General features: G+C 39.3%; 10 non-coding genes across 10 annotated transcripts; all 10 read right to left on the bottom strand.

Annotated features, from left to right (window-relative positions):
• Positions 1-297: 297 nt before the first annotated feature.
• On the bottom strand, positions 298-369 carry trnap-cgg (transfer RNA proline (anticodon CGG)). Its single transcript has one exon. It is a non-coding gene; the product is annotated as a tRNA-Pro (tRNA).
• A 1,061-nt stretch (positions 370-1,430) lies between these two features.
• trnap-ugg (transfer RNA proline (anticodon UGG)) lies at positions 1,431-1,502 on the bottom strand. Its single transcript has one exon. It is a non-coding gene; the product is annotated as a tRNA-Pro (tRNA).
• Positions 1,503-3,725: 2,223 nt separating this feature from the next.
• On the bottom strand, positions 3,726-3,797 carry trnal-uag (transfer RNA leucine (anticodon UAG)). Its single transcript has one exon. It is a non-coding gene; the product is annotated as a tRNA-Leu (tRNA).
• Positions 3,798-7,079: 3,282 nt separating this feature from the next.
• On the bottom strand, positions 7,080-7,151 carry trnap-cgg (transfer RNA proline (anticodon CGG)). Its single transcript has one exon. It is a non-coding gene; the product is annotated as a tRNA-Pro (tRNA).
• A 682-nt stretch (positions 7,152-7,833) lies between these two features.
• Positions 7,834-7,905, bottom strand: trnap-ugg (transfer RNA proline (anticodon UGG)). The gene has a single exon. It is a non-coding gene; the product is annotated as a tRNA-Pro (tRNA).
• A 2,817-nt stretch (positions 7,906-10,722) lies between these two features.
• On the bottom strand, positions 10,723-10,794 carry trnat-cgu (transfer RNA threonine (anticodon CGU)). The gene has a single exon. It is a non-coding gene; the product is annotated as a tRNA-Thr (tRNA).
• Positions 10,795-11,296: 502 nt separating this feature from the next.
• On the bottom strand, positions 11,297-11,368 carry trnap-cgg (transfer RNA proline (anticodon CGG)). The gene has a single exon. It is a non-coding gene; the product is annotated as a tRNA-Pro (tRNA).
• A 511-nt stretch (positions 11,369-11,879) lies between these two features.
• On the bottom strand, positions 11,880-11,952 carry trnap-cgg (transfer RNA proline (anticodon CGG)). The gene has a single exon. It is a non-coding gene; the product is annotated as a tRNA-Pro (tRNA).
• Positions 11,953-13,204: 1,252 nt separating this feature from the next.
• On the bottom strand, positions 13,205-13,276 carry trnap-cgg (transfer RNA proline (anticodon CGG)). Its single transcript has one exon. It is a non-coding gene; the product is annotated as a tRNA-Pro (tRNA).
• Positions 13,277-18,680: 5,404 nt separating this feature from the next.
• Positions 18,681-18,752, bottom strand: trnap-cgg (transfer RNA proline (anticodon CGG)). The gene has a single exon. It is a non-coding gene; the product is annotated as a tRNA-Pro (tRNA).

Genomic DNA, 18,752 nt, shown 5'->3' with positions numbered 1-18,752 from the left:
GTTTCTCTTAAATACGATTTAATCTATTTCTCTTAAATACGGGTAACAGCCAATCCATCTCTACAGGAAACTTTTATTTTACAGATGAGAAGAATTTATTTACGTTTCCGAAATTTGAAATAGCGGCTTCATCCAAGATTTGTAGCAGACACCAATCGCACTCTAAGCGAGAATCATACACAGAGTAAAAGGAGCCCATTTCAGATGATTCTCCTAAATTTAGCATTCGCTGTGTTTCACTAAATCCACATTCTGATAATTCTTGTAAGGTTTTCGCTTTCACTGGTCCTTTTTAAAGGGCTCATCCGGGATTTGAAACCGGGACCTCTCACACCCGAAGCGAGAATCATACCCCTAGACCAACGAGCCACTTGCTAATGTAAATAAGGCATTACTAAAAAAACGACAGGTAAAAGCCAATCTGTCTCTTCAGGAAACTTTTTTTTATGGATGAAATGACTTTATTTACGTGTCTGACCTTTCTAATAGCGGGTTCATCCAAGATTTGTAGCAGACACCAATCGCACTCGAAGCGAGAATCATACACAGAGAAAAAGGAGCCCATTTCATCTTTTCCTCTTAAATATGATTTCATCTATTTCTCTTAAATACGGGTAACAGCCAATCCATCTCTACAGGAAACTTTTATTTTACGGATGAGAAGAATTTATTTACGTTTCCGAACTTTGAAATAGCTGCTTCATCCAAGATTTGTAGCAGACACCAATCGCACTCTTAGCGAGAATCATACACAGAGTAAAAAGAGCCCATTTCAGATGCTTCTCCTAAACTTAGCATTCGCTATGTTTCAGTAAATCCACATTCAGATAATTCTGTTGAAGGTTTTCACTTTCACTGGTCCTTTTTAAAGGGTTCATCCGGGATTTGAACCCGGGACCTCTTGCACCCAAAGCGAGAATCATACCCCTAGACCAACGAGCCACTTTCTAATGTAAGTAAGGCATTACTGATAAAAGATGACGGGTAACAGCCAATCTGTCTCTACAGGTAACTTTTTTTTATGGATGAGATGACTTTATTTACGTGTCTGACCTTTGAAATAGCAGGTTTATCCAAGATTTGTATCAGACACCAATCGCACTCGAAGCAAGAATCATACACAGAGAAAAAGGAGCCCATTTCAGCTGTTTCTCTTAAATACGGGTAACAGCCAATGGGTCTCTACAGGAACCTTTTTTTTACGGATGAGAAGACATTATTTACGTTTCTGAACTTTGTAATAGCGGGTTCATCCAAGATTTGTAGCAGACACCAATCGCACTCTAAGTGAGAATCATACACAGAGAAAAAGGAGCACATTTCAGCTGCTTCTCTTAAAAAGTGCTTAAATTTAGCATTGGCTGTGTTTCAGTAAAACCACATTTGGAGAATTCTTTTGAAGGTTTTCACTATGATTGGTCCTTTTTAAAGGGCTCGTCCGGGATTTGAAACCGGGACCTCTCACACCCGAAGCGAGAATCATACCCCTAGACCAACGAGCCACTTGCTAATGTAAATAAGGCATTACTAAAAAAACGACAGGTAAAAGCCAATCTGTCTCTTCAGGAAACTTTTTTTTATGGATGAAATGACTTTATTTACGTGTCTGACCTTTGTAATAGCGGGTTCATCCAAGATTTGTAGCAGACACCAATCGCACTCGAAGCGAGAATCATACACAGAGAAAAAGGAGCCCATTTCATCTGTTTCTCTTAAATACGATTTCATCTATTTCTCTTAAATACGGGTAACAGCCAATCCATCTCTACAGGAAACTTTTATTTTACAGATGAGAAGAATTTATTTACGTTTCCGAACTTTGAAATAGCGGCTTCATCCAAGATTTGTAGCAGACACCAATCGCACTCTAAGCGAGAATCATACACAGAGTAAAAAGAGCCCATTTCAGATGCTTCTCCTAAATTTAGCATTCGCTGTGTTTCAGTAAATCCACATTCAGATAATTCTGTTGAAGGTTTTCACTTTCACTGGTCCTTTTTAAAGGGTTCGTCCAGGATTTGAACCCGGGACCTCTTGCACCCAAAGCGAGAAACATACCCCTAGACCAACGAGCCACTTTCTAATGTAAGTAACGCATTACTGATAAAAGATGACGGGTAACAGCCAATTTGTCTCTACAGGTAACTTTTTTTTATGGATGAGATGACTTTATTTACGTGTCTGACCTTTGAAATAGCAGGTTTATCCAAGATTTGTATCAGACACCAATCGCACTCGAAGCAAGAATCATACACAGAGAAAAAGGAGCCCATTTCAGCTGTTTCTCTTAAATACTGGTAACAGCCAATGGTTCTCTACAGGAACCTTTTTTTTACGGATGAGAAGACATTATTTACCTTTCTGAACTTTGTAATAGCGGGTTCATCCAAGATTTGTAGCAGACACCAATCGCACTCTAAGTGAGAATCATACACAGAGAAAAAGGAGCAAATTTCAGCTGCTTCTCTTAAAAAGTGCTTAAATTTAGCATTGTCTGTGTTTCAGTAAAACCAGATATGGACAAATCTTTTGAAGGTTTTCCCTATGATTGGTCCTTTTTAAAGGGCTCGCCGGGGATTTGAACCCGGGACCTCTCACACCCGAAGCAAGAATCATACCCCTAGACCAACGAGCCACTTTCTAATGTAAGTAAGGCATTACTGATAAAAGATGACGGGTAACAGCCAATCTGTCTCTACAGGAAACTTTTTTTATGGATGAGATGACTTTATTCACGTGTCTGACCTTTGTAATAGCAGGTTCATCCAAGATTTGTAGCAGATACCAATCGCACTCGAAGCGAGAATCATACACAGAGAAAAAGGAGCCCATTTCATCTGTTTCTCTTAAATACGATTTCATCTGTTTCTTTTAAATACGGGTAACAGCCAATCCATCTCTACAGTAAACTTTTATTTTGCGGATGAGAAAAATGTATTTACATTATCGAACTTTGTAATAGCGGGTTCATCCAAGATTTGTAGCAGACACCAATCGCACTCTAAGTGAGAATCATACACAGAGAAAAAGGAGCACATTTCAGCTGCTTCTCTTAAAAATTGCTTAAATTTAGCATTGGCTGTGTTTCAGTAAAACCCCATTTGGAGAATTCTTTTGAAGGTTTTCACCATGACTGGTCCTTTTTAAAGGGCTCGTCGGGGATTTGAACCCGGGACCTCTCACACCCGAAGCAAGAATCATACCCCTAGACCAACGAGCCACTTTCTAATGTAAATAAGGCATTACTGATAAAAGATGACGGGTAACAGCCAATCTGTCTCTACAGGAAACTTTTTTTTATGGATGAGATGACTTTATTTACGTGTCTGACATTTGTAATAGCAGGTTCATCCAACATTTGTAGCAGACACCAATCGCACTCGAAGCGAGAATCATACACAGAGAAAAAGGAGCCCATTTCATCTGTTTCTCTTAAATACGATTTCATCTATTTCTCTTAAATACGGGTAACAGCCAATCCATCTCTACAGGAAACTTTTATTTTACAGATGAGAAGAATGTATTTACGTTTCCGAACTTTGAAATAGTCGGCTTCATCCAAGATTTGTAGCAGACACCAATCGCACTCTAAGCGAGAATCATACACAGAGTAAAAGGAGCCCATTTCAGATGCATTCTCCTAAATTTAGCATTCGCTGTGTTTCAGTAAATCCACATTCAGATAATTCTGTTGAAGGTTTTCACTTTCACTGGTCCTTTTTAAAGGGCTCGTCCGGGATTTGAACCCAGGACCTCTTGCACCTAAAGCGAGAATCATACCCCTAGACCAACGAGCCACTTTCGTAAGTGGCTCGTAAGTGACGGGTAACGCCCGCCACGTCTACGGTGATAAACACGCCGACTGAGCGGGTCTCCGAGAGCAGCCAATCGCCTCGTGCGGTCTACACGGAGGGCCCACCGCCACGTTTCTCTTTTCTCATCGGGTCGCCAACGCCACGGCTTGGAGAGTGACTTTATTTACGTGTCTGACCTTTGTAATAGCAGGTTCATCCAAGATTTGTATCAGACACCAATCGCACTCGAAGCAAGAATCATACACAGAGAAAAAGGAGCCCATTTCAGCTGTTTCTCTTAAATACGGGTAACAGCCAATGTGTCTCTACAGGAAACTTTTTTTGTACGGATGAGAAGACATTATTTACGTTTCTGAACTTTGTAATAGCGGGTTCATCCAAGATTTGTAGCAGACACCAATCGCACTCTAAGTGAGAATCATACACAGAGAAAAAGGAGCACATTTCAGCTGCTTCTCTTAAAAAGTGCTTAAATTTAGCATTGGCTGTGTTTCAGTAAAACCACATTTGGAGAATTCTTTTGAAGGTTTTCACTATGATTGGTCCTTTTTAAAGGGCTCGCCGGGATTTGAACCCGGGACCTCTCACACCCGAAGCGAGAATCATACCCCTAGACCAACGAGCCACTTGCTAATGTAAATAAGGCATTACTAATAAAAACGACAGGTAAAAGCCAATCTGTCTCTTCAGGAAACTTTTTTTTATGGATGAAATGACTTTATTTACGTGTCTGACCTTTGTAATAGCGGGTTCATCCAACATTTGTAGCAGACACCAATCGCACTCGAAGCGAGAATCATACACAGAGTAAAAGGAGCCCATTTCAGATGCATTTTCCTAAATGTAGCATTCGCTGTGTTTCAGTAAATCCACATTAAGATAATTCTGTTGAAGGTTTTCACTTTCACTGGTCCTTTTTATAGGGCTCTTCCAGGATTTGAACCCGGGACCTCTTTCACCTAAAGCGAGAATCATACCCCTAGACCAACGAGCCAGATTTGTATCAGACACCAATCGCACTCAAAGCGAGAATCATACACAGAGAAAAAGGAACCCATTTCATCTGTTTCTCTTAAATACGATTTCATCTATTTCTCTTAAATACGGGTAACAGCCAATCCATCTCTACAGGAAACTTTTATTTTACAGATGAGATGACTTTATTTACGTGTCTGACCTTTGTAATAGCAGGTTCATCCAAGATTTGTATCAGACACCAATCGCACTCGAAGCAAGAATCATACACAGAGAAAAAGGAGCCCATTTAAGCTGTTTCTCTTAAATACGGGTAACAGCCAATGTGTCTCTACAGGAAACTTTTTTTTACGGATGAGAAGACATTATTTTCGTTTCTGAACTTTGTAATAGCGGGTTCATCCAAGATTTGTAGCAGACACCAATCGCACTCTAAGTGAGAATCATACACAGAGAAAAAGGAGCACATTTCAGCTGCTTCTCTTAAAAAGTGCTTAAATTTAGCATTGGCTGTGTTTCAGTAAAACCCCATTTGGAGAATTCTTTTGAAGGTTTTCACCATGACTGGTCCTTTTTAAAGGGCTCGCCGGGGATTTGAACCCGGGACCTCTCACACCCGAAGCAAGAATCATACACCTAGACCAACGAGCCACTTGCTAATTTAAATAAGGCATTACTAATAAAAACGACATGTAAAAGCCAATCTGTCTCTTCAGGAAACTTTTTTTTATGGATGAAATGACTTTATTTACGTGTCTGACCTTTGTAATAGCGGGTTCATCCAACATTTGTAGCAGACACCAATCGCACTCGAAGCGAGAATCATACACAGAGAAAAAGGAGCCCATTTCATCTGTTTCTCTTAAATACGATTTCATCTGTTTCTCTTAAATACGGGTAACAGCCAATCCATCTCTACAGTAAACTTTTATTTTACGGATGAGAAGAATGTATTTACGTTTCCAAACTTTGAAATAGCGGGTTCATCCAAGACTGTAGCAGACACCAATCGCACTCTAAGCGAGAATCATACACAGAGTAAAAGGAGCCCATTTCAGATGCTTCTCCTAAATTGAGCATTCGCTGTGTTTCAGTAAAACCACATTCAGATAATTCTGTTGAAGGTTTTCACTTTCACTGGTCCTTTTTAAAGGGCTCATTCGGGATTTGAACCCAGGACCTCTTGCACCCAAAGCAAGAATCATACCCCTAGACCAACGAGCCACTTTCTAATGTAAATAAGGCATTACTGATAAAAGATGACGGGTAACAGCCAATCTGTCTCTACAGGAAACTTTTTTTTATGGATGAGATGACTTTATTTACGTGTCTGACATTTGTAATAGCAGGTTCATCCAACATTTGTAGCAGACACCAATCGCACTCGAAGCGAGAATCATACACAGAGAAAAAGGAGCCCATTTCATCTGTTTCTCTTAAATACGATTTCATCTGTTTCTTTTAAATACGGGTAACAGCCAATCCATCTCTACAGTAAACTTTTATTTTACGGATGAGAAAAATGTATTTACGTTTCCGAACTTTGAAATAGCGGGTTCATCCAAGATTTGTAGCAGACACCAATCGCACTCTAAGCGAGAATCATACACAGAGTAAAAGGAGCCCATTTCAGATGCATTTTCCTAAATGTAGCATTCGCTGTGTTTCAGTAAATCCACATTAAGATAATTCTGTTGAAGGTTTTCACTTTCACTGGTCCTTTTTATAGGGCTCTTCCGGGATTTGAACCCGGGACCTCTTTCACTTAAAGCGAGAATCATACCCCTAGACCAACGAGCCACTTTCTAATGTAATTAAGGCATTACTGATAAAAGATGACGGGTAACAGCCAATCTGTCTCTACAGGAAACTTTTTTTTATGGATGAGATGACTTTATTTACGTGTCTGACCTTTGTAATAGCAGGTTAATCCAAGATTTGTATCAGACACCAATCGCACTCGAAGCAAGAATCATACACAGAGAAAAAGGAGCCCATTTCAGCTGTTTCTCTTAAATACGGGTAACAGCCAATGTGTCTCTACAGGAAACTTTTTTTTTACGGATGAGAAGACATTATTTACGTTTCTGAACTTTGTAATAGCGGGTTCATCCAAGATTTGTAGCAGACACCAATCGCACTCTAAGTGAGAATCATACACAGAGAAAAAGGAGCACATTTCAGCTGCTTCTCTTAAAAAGTGCTTAAATTTAGCATTGTCTGTGTTTCAGTAAAACCAGATATGGAGAAGTCTTTTGAAGGTTTTCCCTATGATTGGTCCTTTTTAAAGGGCTCGTCCGGGATTTGAACCCGGGACCTCTCACACCCGAAGCGAGAATCATACCCCTAGACCAACGAGCCACTTGCTAATGTACATAAGGCATTACTGATAAAAACGACGGGTAAAAGCCAATCTGTCTCTTCAGGAAACTTTTGTTATGGATGAAATGACTTTATTTACGTGTCTGACCTTTGTAATAGCAGGTTCATCCAAGATTTGTAGCAGACACCAATCGCACTCGAAGTGAGAATCATACACAGAGAAAAAGGAGCCCATTTCAGCTGTTTCTCTTAAATACGGGTAACAGCCAATGTGTCTCTACAGGAAACTTTTTTTTTACGGATGAGAAGACATTATTTACGTTTCTGAACTTTGTAATAGCGGGTTCATCCAAGATTTGTAGCAGACACCAATCGCACTCGAAGCGAGAATCATACACAGAGAAAAAGGAGCCCATTTCATCTGTTTCTCTTAAATACGATTTCATCTATTTCTCTTAAATACGGGTAACAGCCAATCCATCTCTACAGGAAACTTTTATTTTGCGGATGAGAAGAACTTATTTACGTTTCTGAACTTTGAAATAGCGGGTTCATCCAAGATTTGTAGCAGACACCAATCGCACTCTAAGCGAGAATCATACACAGAGTAAAAGGAGCCCATTTCAGATGCTTCTCCTAAATTTAGCATTCGCTGTGTTTCAGTAAATCCACATTCAGATAATTCTGTTGAAGGTTTTCTCTTTCACTGGTCCTTTTTAAAGGGCTCGTCCGGGATTTGAACCCGGGACCTCTTGCACCCAAAGCAAGAATCATACCCCTAGACCAACGAGCCACTTTCTAATGTAAATAAGGCATTACTGATAAAAGATGACAGGTAACAGCCAATCTGTCTCTACAGGAAACTTTTTTTTATGGATGAGATGACTTTATTTACGTTTCTGACCTTTGTAATAGCAGGTTCATCCAAGATTTATATCAGACACCAATCGCACTCGAAGCAAGAATCATACACAGAGAAAAAGGAGCCCATTTCATCTGTTTCTCTTAAATACGATTTCATCTGTTTCTTTTAAATACGGGTAACAGCCAATCCATCTCTACAGTAAACTTTTATTTTACGGATGAGAAACATTTATTTACGTTTCCGAACTTTGAAATAGCGGGTTCATCCAAGATTTGTAGCAGACACCAATCGCACTCGAAGCGAGAATCATACACAGAGAAAAAGGAGCCCATTTCATCTGTTTCTCTTAAATACGATTTCATCTATTTCTCTTAAATACGGGTAACAGCCAATCTGTCTCTACAGGAAACTTTTTTTTATGGTTGAGATGACTTTATTTACGTGTCTGACCTTTGTAATAGCAGGTTCATCCAAGATTTGTATCAGACACCAATCGCACTCGAAGCAAGAATCATACACAGAGAAAAAGGAGCCCATTTCAGCTGTTTCTCTTAAATACGCGTAACAGCCAATGTGTCTCTACAGGAAACTATTTTTTTACGGATGAGAAGACATTATTTACGTTTCTGAACTTTGTAATAGCGGGTTCATCCAAGATTTGCAGCAGACACCAATCGCACTCGAAGCGAGAATCATACACAGAGAAAAAGGAGCCCATTTCATCTGTTTCTCTTAAATACGATTTCATCTATTTCTCTTAAATACGGGTAACAGCCAATCTGTCTCTACAGGAAACTTTTTTTTATGGATGAGATGACTTCATTTACGTGTCTGACCTTTGTAATAGCAGGTTAATCCAAGATTTGTATCAGACACCAATCGCACTCGAAGCAAGAATCATACACAGAGAAAAAGGAGCCCATTTCAGCTGTTTCTCTTAAATACGGGTAACAGCCAATGTGTCTCTACAGGAAACTTTTTTTTTACGGATGAGAAGACATTATTTACGTTTCTGAACTTTGTAATAGCGGGTTCATCCAAGATTTGTAGCAGACACCAATCGCACTCTAAGTGAGAATCATACACAGAGAAAAAGGAGCACATTTCAGCTGCTTCTCTTAAAAAGTGCTTAAATTTAGCATTATCTGTGTTTCAGTAAAACCAGATTTGGAGAAGTCTTTTGAAGGTTTTCCCTATGATTGGTCCTTTTTAAAGGGCTCGCCCGGGATTTGAACCCGGGACCTCTCACACCCGAAGCGAGAATCATACCCCTAGACCAACTTGCTAATGTACATAAGGCATTACTAATAAAAATGACAAGTAAAAGCCAATCTGTCTCTTCAGGAAACTTTTTCTTATGGATGAAATGACTTTATTTACGTGTCTGACCTTTGTAATAGCGGGTTCATCCAAGATTTGTAGCAGACACCAATCGCACTCGAAGCGAGAATCATACACAGAGAAAAAGGAGCCCATTTCATCTGTTTCTCTTAAATACGATTTCATCTATTTCTCTTAAATACGGGTAACAGCCAATCCATCTCTACAGGAAACTTTTATTTTGCGGATGAGAAGAACTTATTTACGTTTCCGAACTTTGAAATAGCGGGTTCATCCAAGATTTCTAGCAGACACCAATCGCACTCTAAGCGAGAATCATACACAGAGTAGAAGGAGCCCATTTCAGATGCTTCTCCTAAATTTAGCATTCGCTGTGTTTCAGTAAATCCACATTCAGATAATTCTGTTGAAGGTTTTCTCTTTCACTGGTCCTTTTTAAAGGGCTCGTCCGAGATTTGAACCGGGGACCTCTTGCACCCAAAGCAAGAATCATACCCCTAGACCAACGAGCCACTTTCTAATGTAAGTAAGGCATTACTGAAAAAAGATGACAGGTAACAGCCAATCTGTCTCTACAGGAAAACTATTTTTTATGGATGAGATGACTTTATTTACGTGTCTGACCTTTGTAATAGCAGGTTCATCCAAGATTTATATCAGACACCAATCGCACTCGAAGCAAGAATCATACACAGAGAAAAAGGAGCCCATTTCAGCTGTTTCTCTTAAATACGATTTCATCTGTTTCTTTTAAATACGGGTAACAGCCAGTGCGTCTCTACAGGAAACTTTTATTTTACGGATGAGAAGACATTTACTTACGTTTCCGAACTTTGTAATAGCGGGTTCATCCAAGATTTGTAGCAGACACCAATCGCACTCGAAGCGAGAATCATACACAGAGAAAAAGGAGCCCATTTCATCTGTTTCTCTTAAATACGATTTCATCTATTTCTCTTAAATACGGGTAACAGCCAATCTGTCTCTACAGGAAACTTTTTTTTATGGATGAGATGACTTCATTTACGTGTCTGACCTTTGTAATAGCAGGTTAATCCAAGATTTGTATCAGACACCAATCGCACTCGAAGCAAGAATCATACACAGAGAAAAAGGAGCCCATTTCAGCTGTTTCTCTTAAATACGGGTAACAGCCAATGTGTCTCTACAGGAAACTTTTTTTTTACGGATGAGAAGACATTATTTACGTTTCTGAACTTTGTAATAGCGGGTTCATCCAAGATTTGTAGCAGACACCAATCGCACTCTAAGTGAGAATCATACACAGAGAAAAAGGAGCACATTTCAGCTGCTTCTCTTAAAAAGTGCTTAAATTTAGCATTATCTGTGTTTCAGTAAAACCAGACTTGGAGAAGTCTTTCCCTATGATTGGTCCTTTTTAAAGGGCTCGTCCGGGATTTGAACCCGGGACCTCTCACACACGAAGCGAGAATCATACCCCTAGACCAACGAGCCACTTGCTAATGTACATAAGGCATTACTAATAAAAACGACAAGTAAAAGCCAATCTGTCTCTTCAGGAAACTTTTTTTTATGGATGAAATGCCTTTATTTACGTGTCTGACCTTTGTAATAGCGGGTTCATCCAAGATTTGTAGCAGACACCAACCGCACTCGAAGCGAGAATCATACACAGAGAAAAAGGAGCCCATTTCATCTGTTTCTCTAAAATACGATTTCATCTATTTCTCTTAAATAAGGGTAACAGCCAATCCATCTCTACAGGAAACTTGTATTTTGCGGATGAGAAGAATTTATTTACGTTTCCGAACTTTGAAATAGCGGGTTCATCCAAGATTTGTAGCAGACACCAATCGCACTCTAAGCGAGAATCATACACAGAGTAGAAGGAGCCCATTTCAGATGCTTCTCCTAAATTTAGCAGTCGCTGTGTTTCAGTAAATCCACATTCAGATAATTCTGTTGAAGGTTTTCTCTTTCACTGGTCCTTTTTAAAGGGCTCGTCCGGGATTTGGACCCGGGACCTCTCACGCCCGAAGCGAGAATCATACCCCTAGACCAACGAGCCACTTGCTAATTTAAATAAGGCATTACTAATAAAAACGACAGGTAAAAGCCAATCTGTCTCTACAGGAAACTTTTATTTATGGATGAGATGACTTTATTTACGTGTCTGACCTTTGTAATAGCAGGTTCATCCAAGATTTGTATCAGACACCAATCGCACTCGAAGCAAGAATCATACACAGAGAAAAAGGAGCCCATTTCATCTGTTTCTCTTAAATACGATTTCATCTGTTTCTCTTAAATACGGGTAACAGCCAATCTGTCTCTACAGGAAACTTTTTTTTATGGATGAGATGAATTTATTTACGTGTCTGACCTTTGTAATAGCAGGTTCATCCAAGATTTGTATCAGACACCAATCGCACTCGAAGCAAGAATCATACATAGAGATAAAGGAGCACATTTCAGCTGCTTCTCTTAAAAAGTGGTTGAATTTAGCATTGGCTGTGTTTCAGTAAAACCGCATTTGGAGAATTCTTTTGAAGGTTTTCACTATGATTGGTCCTTTTTAAAGGCCTCGTCCGGGATTTGAACCCGGGACCTCTCACACCCGAAGCGAGAATCATACCCCTAGACCAACGAGCCACTTGCTAACGTAAATAAGGCATTACTAATAAAAACGACAGGTAAAAAGCCAATCTGTCTCTTCAGGAAACTTTTATTTATGGATGAAATGACTTTATTTACATGTCTGACCTTTGTAATAGCGGGTTCATCCAACATTTGTAGCACACACCAATCGCACTCGAAGCAAGAATCATACACAGAGAAAAAGGAGCCCATTTCAGCTGTTTCTGTTAAATACGGGTAACAGCCAATGAGTCTCTACAGGAAACTTTTTTTTACGGATGAGAAGACATTATTTACGTTTCTGAACTTTGTAATAGCGGGTTCATCCAAGATTTGTAGCAGACACCAATCGCACTCTAAGTGAGAATCATACACAGAGAAAAAGGAGCACATTTCACCTGCTTCTCTTAAAAAGTGCTTCAATATAGCATTGGCTGTGTTTCAGTAAAACCGCATTTGGAGAATTCTTTTGAAGGTTTTCACTATAATGGTCCTTTTTAAAGGGCTCGTCCTGGATTTGAACCCAGGACCTCTCACACCCGAAGCGAGAATCATACCCCTAGACCAACGAGCCACTTGCTAATTTAAACAAGGCATTACTAATAAAAACGACAGGTAAAAGCCAATCTGTCTCTACAGGAAACTTTTATTTATGGATGAGATTACTTTATTTACGTGTCTGACCTTTGTAATAGCAGGTTCATCCAAGATTTGTATCAGACACCAATCGCACTCGAAGCAAGAATCATACACAGAGAAAAAGGAGCCCATTTCATCTGTTTCTCTTAAATACGATTTCATCTATTTCTCTTAAATACGTGTAACAGCCAATCTGTCTCTACAGGAAACTTTTTTTTATGGATGAGATGACTTTATTTACGTGTCTGACCTTTGTAAATAGCAGGTTCATCCAAGATTTGTATCAGACACCAATCGCACTCGAAGCAAGAATCATACACAGAGAAAAAGGAGCCCATTTCAGCTGTTTCTCTTAAATACGTGTAACAGCCAATGTGTCTCTACAGGAAACTTTTTTTTTATGGATGAGAAGACATTATTTACGTTTCTGAACTTTGTAATAGCGGGTTGATCCAAGATTTGTAGCAGACACCAATGGCACTCTAAGTGAGAATCATACACAGAGAAAAAGGAGCACATTTTACCTGCTTCTCTTAAAAAGTGCTTGAATATAGCATTGGCTGTGTTTCAGTAAAACCGCATTTGGAGAATTCTTTTGAAGGTTTTCACTATAATGGTCCTTTTTAAAGGGCTCATCCGGGATTTGAACCCAGGATCTCTCACACCCGAAGCGAGAATCATACCCCTAGACCAACGAGCCACTTGCTAATGTAAGTAAGGCATTACTAATAAAAACGACAGGTAAAAGCCAATCTGTCTCTTCAGGAAACTTTTTTTTATGGATGAAATGACTTTATTTACGTGTCTGACCTTTGTAATAGCGGGTTCATCCAAGATTTGTAGCAGACACCAATCGCACTCGAAGCGAGAATCATACACAGAGTAAAAGGAGCCCATTTCAGATGCTTCTCCTAAATTTAACATTCGCTGTGTGTCAGTAAATCCACATTCAGATAATTCTGTTGAAGGTTTTCACTTTCACTGGTTGTTTTTAAAGGGCTAGTCCGGGACTTGAACCCAGAACCTCTTTCACCCAAAGCGAGAATCATACCCCTAGACCAAGGATCCACTTTCTAATGTAAATAAGGCATTACTAATAAAAACGACAGGTAAAAGCCAATCTGTCTCTTCAGGAAACTTTTTTTTAATGGATGAAATGACTTTATTTACGTGTCTGACCTTTGTAATAGCGGCTTCATCCAAGATTTGTAGCAGACACCAATCGCACTCGAAGCGAGAATCATACACAGAGAAAAAGGAGCCCATTTCATCTGTTTCTCTTAAATACGATTTCATCTGTTTCTTTTAAATACGGGTAACAGCCAATCCATCTCTACAAGAAACTTTTATTTTACGGATGAGAAAAATGTATTTACGTTTCCGAACTTTGAAATAGCGGGTTCATCCAAGATTTGTAGCAGACACCAATCGCACTCTAAGCGAGAATCATACACAGAGTAAAAGTAGCCTATTTCAGATGCTTCTCCTAAATTTGGCATTCGCTGTGTTTCAGTAAATCCACATTCAGATAATTCTGTTGAAGGTTTTCACTTTCACTGGTCCTTTTTAAAGGGCTTGTCCAGGATTTGAACCCAGGACCTCTAGCACCCAAAGCAAGAATCATACCCCTAGACCAACGAGCCACTTTCTAATGTACGTAAGGCATTACTGATAAAAGATGACGGGTAACAGCCAATCTGTCTCTACAGGAAACAGTTTTTTATGGATGAGATGACTTTATTTACGTGTCTGACCTTTGTAATAGCAGGTTCATCCAAGATTTGTATCAGACACCAATCGCACTCGAAGCAAGAATCATACACAGAGATAAAGGAGCCCATTTCAGCTGTTTCTCTTAAATACGGGTAACAGCCAATGTGTCTCTTCAGGAAACTTTTTTTTTTACGGATGAGAAGACATTATTTACGTTTCTGAACTTTGTAATAGCGGGTTCATCCAAGATTTGTAGCAGACACCAATCGCACTCGAAGCGAGAATCATACACAGAGAAAAAGGAGCCCATTTCATCTGTTTCTCTTAAATACGATTTCATCTGTTTCTTTTAAATACGGGTAACAGCCAATTCATCTCTACAGGAAACTTTTATTTTACGGATGAGAAGAATTTATTTACGTTTCCGAACTTTGAAATAGCGGGTTCATCCAAGATTTGTAGCAGACACCAATCGTACTCGAAGCGAGAATCATACACAGAGAAAAAGGAGCCCATTTCATCTGTTTCTCTTAAATACCATTTCATCTATTTCTCTTAAATACGGGTAACAGCCAATCCATCTCTATAGGAAACTTTTATTTTACGGATGAGAAGAATTTATTTACGTTTCCGAACTTTGAAATAGCGGCTTCATCCAAGATTTGTAGCAAACACCAATCGCACTCTAAGCGAGAATCATACACAGAGTAAAAGGAGCCCATTTCAGATGCTTCTCCTAAATTTAGCATTCGCTGTGTGTCAGTAAATCCACATTCAGATAATTCTGTTGAAGGTTTTCACTTTCACTGGTCGTTTTTATAGGGCTAGTCCGGGACTTGAACCCAGAACCTCTTTCACCCAAAGCGAGAATCATACCCCTAGACCAAGGATCCACTTTCTAATGTAAATAAGGCATTACTAATAAAAACGACCGGTAAAAGCCAATCTGTCTCTTCAGGAAACTTTTTTTTATGGATGAAATGACTTTATTTACGTGTCTGACCTTTGTAATAGCGGGTTCATCCAAGATTTGTAGCAGACACCAATCGCACTCGAAGCGAGAATCATACACAGAGAAAAAGGAGCCCATTTCATCTGTTTCTCTTAAATACGATTTCATCTGTTTCTTTTAAATACGGGTAACAGCCAATCCATCTCTACAAGAAACTTTTATTTTACGGATGAGAAAAATGTATTTACGTTTCCGAACTTTGAAATAGCGGGTTCATCCAAGATTTGTAGCAGACACCAATCGCACTCTAAGCGAGAATCATACACAGAGAAAAAGGAGCCCATTTCATCTGTTTCTCTTAAATACAGGTAACAGCCAATCCATCTCTACAGGAAACTTTTATTTTACGGATGAGGAGAATTTATTTACAGTTCCGAACTTTGAAATAGCGGGTTCATCCAAGATTTGTAGCAGACACCAATCGCACTCTAAGCGAGAATCATACACAGAGTAAATGTAGCCTATTTCAGATGCTTCTCCTAAATTTGGCATTCGCTGTGTTTCAGTAAATCCACATTCAGATAATTCTGTTGAAGGTTTTCACTTTCACTGGTCCTTTTTATAGGGCTCGTCCGGGATTTGAACCCAGGACCTCTGGCACCCAAAGCAAGAATCATACCCCTAGACCAACGAGCCACTTTCTAATGTACGTAAGGCATTACTGATAAAAGATGACGGGTAACAGCCAATCTGTCTCTACAGGAAACTGTTTTTTATGGATGAGATGACTTTATTTACGTGTCTGACCTTTGTAATAGCAGGTTCATCCAAGATTTGTGTCAGACACCAATCGTACTCGAAGCAAGAATCATACACAGAGAAAAAGGCGCCCATTTCATCTGTTTCTCTTAAATACGATTTCATCTATTTCTCTTAAATACGGGTAACAGCCAATCTGTCTCTACATGAAACTTTTTTTTTATGGATGAGAGGACTTTATTTACGTGTCTGACCTTTGTAATAGCAGGTTCATCCAAGATTTGTATCAGACACCAATCGCACTCGAAGCAAGACTCATACACAGAGATAAAGGAGCCCATTTCAGCTGTTTCTCTTAAATACGGGTTACAGCCAATGTGTCTCTACAGGAAACTTTTTTTTTATGGATGAGAAGACATTATTTACGTTTCTGAACTTTGTAATAGCGGGTTCATCCAAGATTTGTAGCAGACACCAATGGCACTCTAAGTGAGAATCATACACAGAGAAAAAGGAGCACATTTCAGCTGGTTCTCTTAAAAAGTGCTTGAATTTAGCATTGTCTGTGTTTCAGTAAAACCACATTTGGAGAGTTCTTTTGAAGGTTTTCACTATGATTGGTCCTTTTTGAAGTGCTCGTCCGGGATTTGAACCCGGGACCTCTCACACCCGAAGCAAGAATCATATCCGTAGACCAACGAGCCACTTGCTAATGTAAGTAAGGCATTACTAATAAAAACGACAGGTAAAAGCCAATCTGTCTCTTCAGGAAACTTTTTTTATGGATGAAATGACTTTATTTACGTGTCTGACCTTTGTAATAGCGGGTTCATCCAAGATTTGTAGCAGACACCAATCGCACTCGAAGCGAGAATCATACACAGAGAAAAAGGAGCCCATTTCATCTGTTTCTCTTAAATACCATTTCATCTATTTCTCTTAAATACGGGTAACAGCCAATCCATCTCTACAGGAAACTTTTATTTTACGGATGAGAAGAATTTATTTACGTTTCCGAACTTTGAAATAGCGGCTTCATCCAAGATTTGTAGCAAACACCAATCGCACTCTAAGCGAGAATCATACACAGAGTAAAAGGAGCCCATTTCAGATGCTTCTCCTAAATTTAGCATTCGCTGCGTGTCAGTAAATCCACATTCAGATAATTCTGTTGAAGGTTTTCACTTTCACTGGTAGTTTTTAAAGGGCTAGTCCGGGACTTGAACCCAGAACCTCTTTCACCCAAAGCGAGAATCATACCCCTAGACCAAGGTTCCACTTTCTAATGTAAATAAGGCATTACTAACAAAACGACAGGTAAAAGCCAATCTGTCTCTTCAGGAAACTTTTTTTTATGGATTAAATGACTTTATTTACGTGTCTGACCTTTGTAATAGCGGGTTCATCCAAGATTTGTAGCAGACACCAATCGCACTCGAAGCGAGAATCATACACAGAGAAAAAGGAGCCCATTTCATCTGTTTCTCTTAAATACGATTTCATCTGTTTCTTTTAAATACGGGTAACAGCCAATCCATCTCTACAAGAAACTTTTATTTTACGGATGAGAAAAATGTATTTACGTTTCCGAACTTTGAAATAGCGGGTTCATCCAAGATTTGTAGCAGACGATTTCATCTGTTTCTTTTAAATACGGGTAACAGCCAATCCATCTCTACAAGAAATTTTTATTTTACGGATGAGAAAAATGTATTTACGTTTCCGAACTTTGAAATAGCGGGTTCATCCAAGATTTGTAGCAGACACCAATCGCACTCTAAGCGAGAATCATACACAGAGAAAAAGGAGCCCATTTCATCTGTTTCTCTTAAATACCATTTCATCTATTTCTCTTAAATACGGGTAACAGCCAATCCATCTCTACAGGAAACTTTTATTTTACGGATGAGGAGAATTTATTTACGGTTCCGAACTTTGAAATAGCGGGTTCATCCAAGATTTGTAGCAGACACCAATCGCACTCTAAGCGAGAATCATACACAGAGTAAAATTAGCCCATTTCAGATGCTTCTCCTAAATTTGGCATTCGCTGTGTTTCAGTAAATCCACATTCAGATAATTCTGTTGAAGGTTTTCACTTTCACTGGTCCTTTTTAAAGGGCTCGTCCAGGATTTGAATCCAGGACCTCTGGCACCCAAAGCAAGAATCATACCCCTAGACCAACGAGCCACTTTCTAATGTACGTAAGGCATTACTGATAAAAGATGACGGGTAACAGCCAATCTGTCTCTACAGGAAACTGTTTTTTATGGATGAGATGACTTTATTTACGTGTCTGACCTTTGTAATAGCAGGTTCATCCAAGATTTGTATCAGACACCAATCGCACTCGAAGCAAGAATCATACACAGAGATAAAGGAGCCCATTTCAGCTGTTTCTCTTAAATACGGGTAACAGCCAATGTGTCTCTTCAGGAAACTTTTTTTTTACGGATGAGAAGACATTATTTACGTTTCTGAACTTTGTAATAGCGGGTTACTCCAAGATTTGTAGCAGACACCAATCACACTCTAAGTGAGAATCATACACATAGAAAAAGGAGCACATTTCAGCTGCTTCTCTTAAAAAGTGCTTGAATTTAGCATTGGCTGTGTTTCAGTAAAACCACATTTGGAGAATTCTTTTGAAGGTTTTCACTATGATTGGTCCTTTTTAAAGGGCTCGTCCGGGATTTGAACCCGGGACCTCTCACACCCGAAGCGAGAATCATACCCCTAGACCAACGAGCC

This window comes from Salmo salar, chromosome 15 (genome assembly GCF_965601325.2).
Source record: "Salmo salar chromosome 15, fSalSal1, whole genome shotgun sequence".
Classification (NCBI taxonomy): Eukaryota; Metazoa; Chordata; class Actinopteri; order Salmoniformes; family Salmonidae; genus Salmo; species Salmo salar.
The sequence above is the reverse complement of the archived record's forward strand: the minus strand, read 5'-3'. Positions and strand labels throughout refer to the sequence as shown.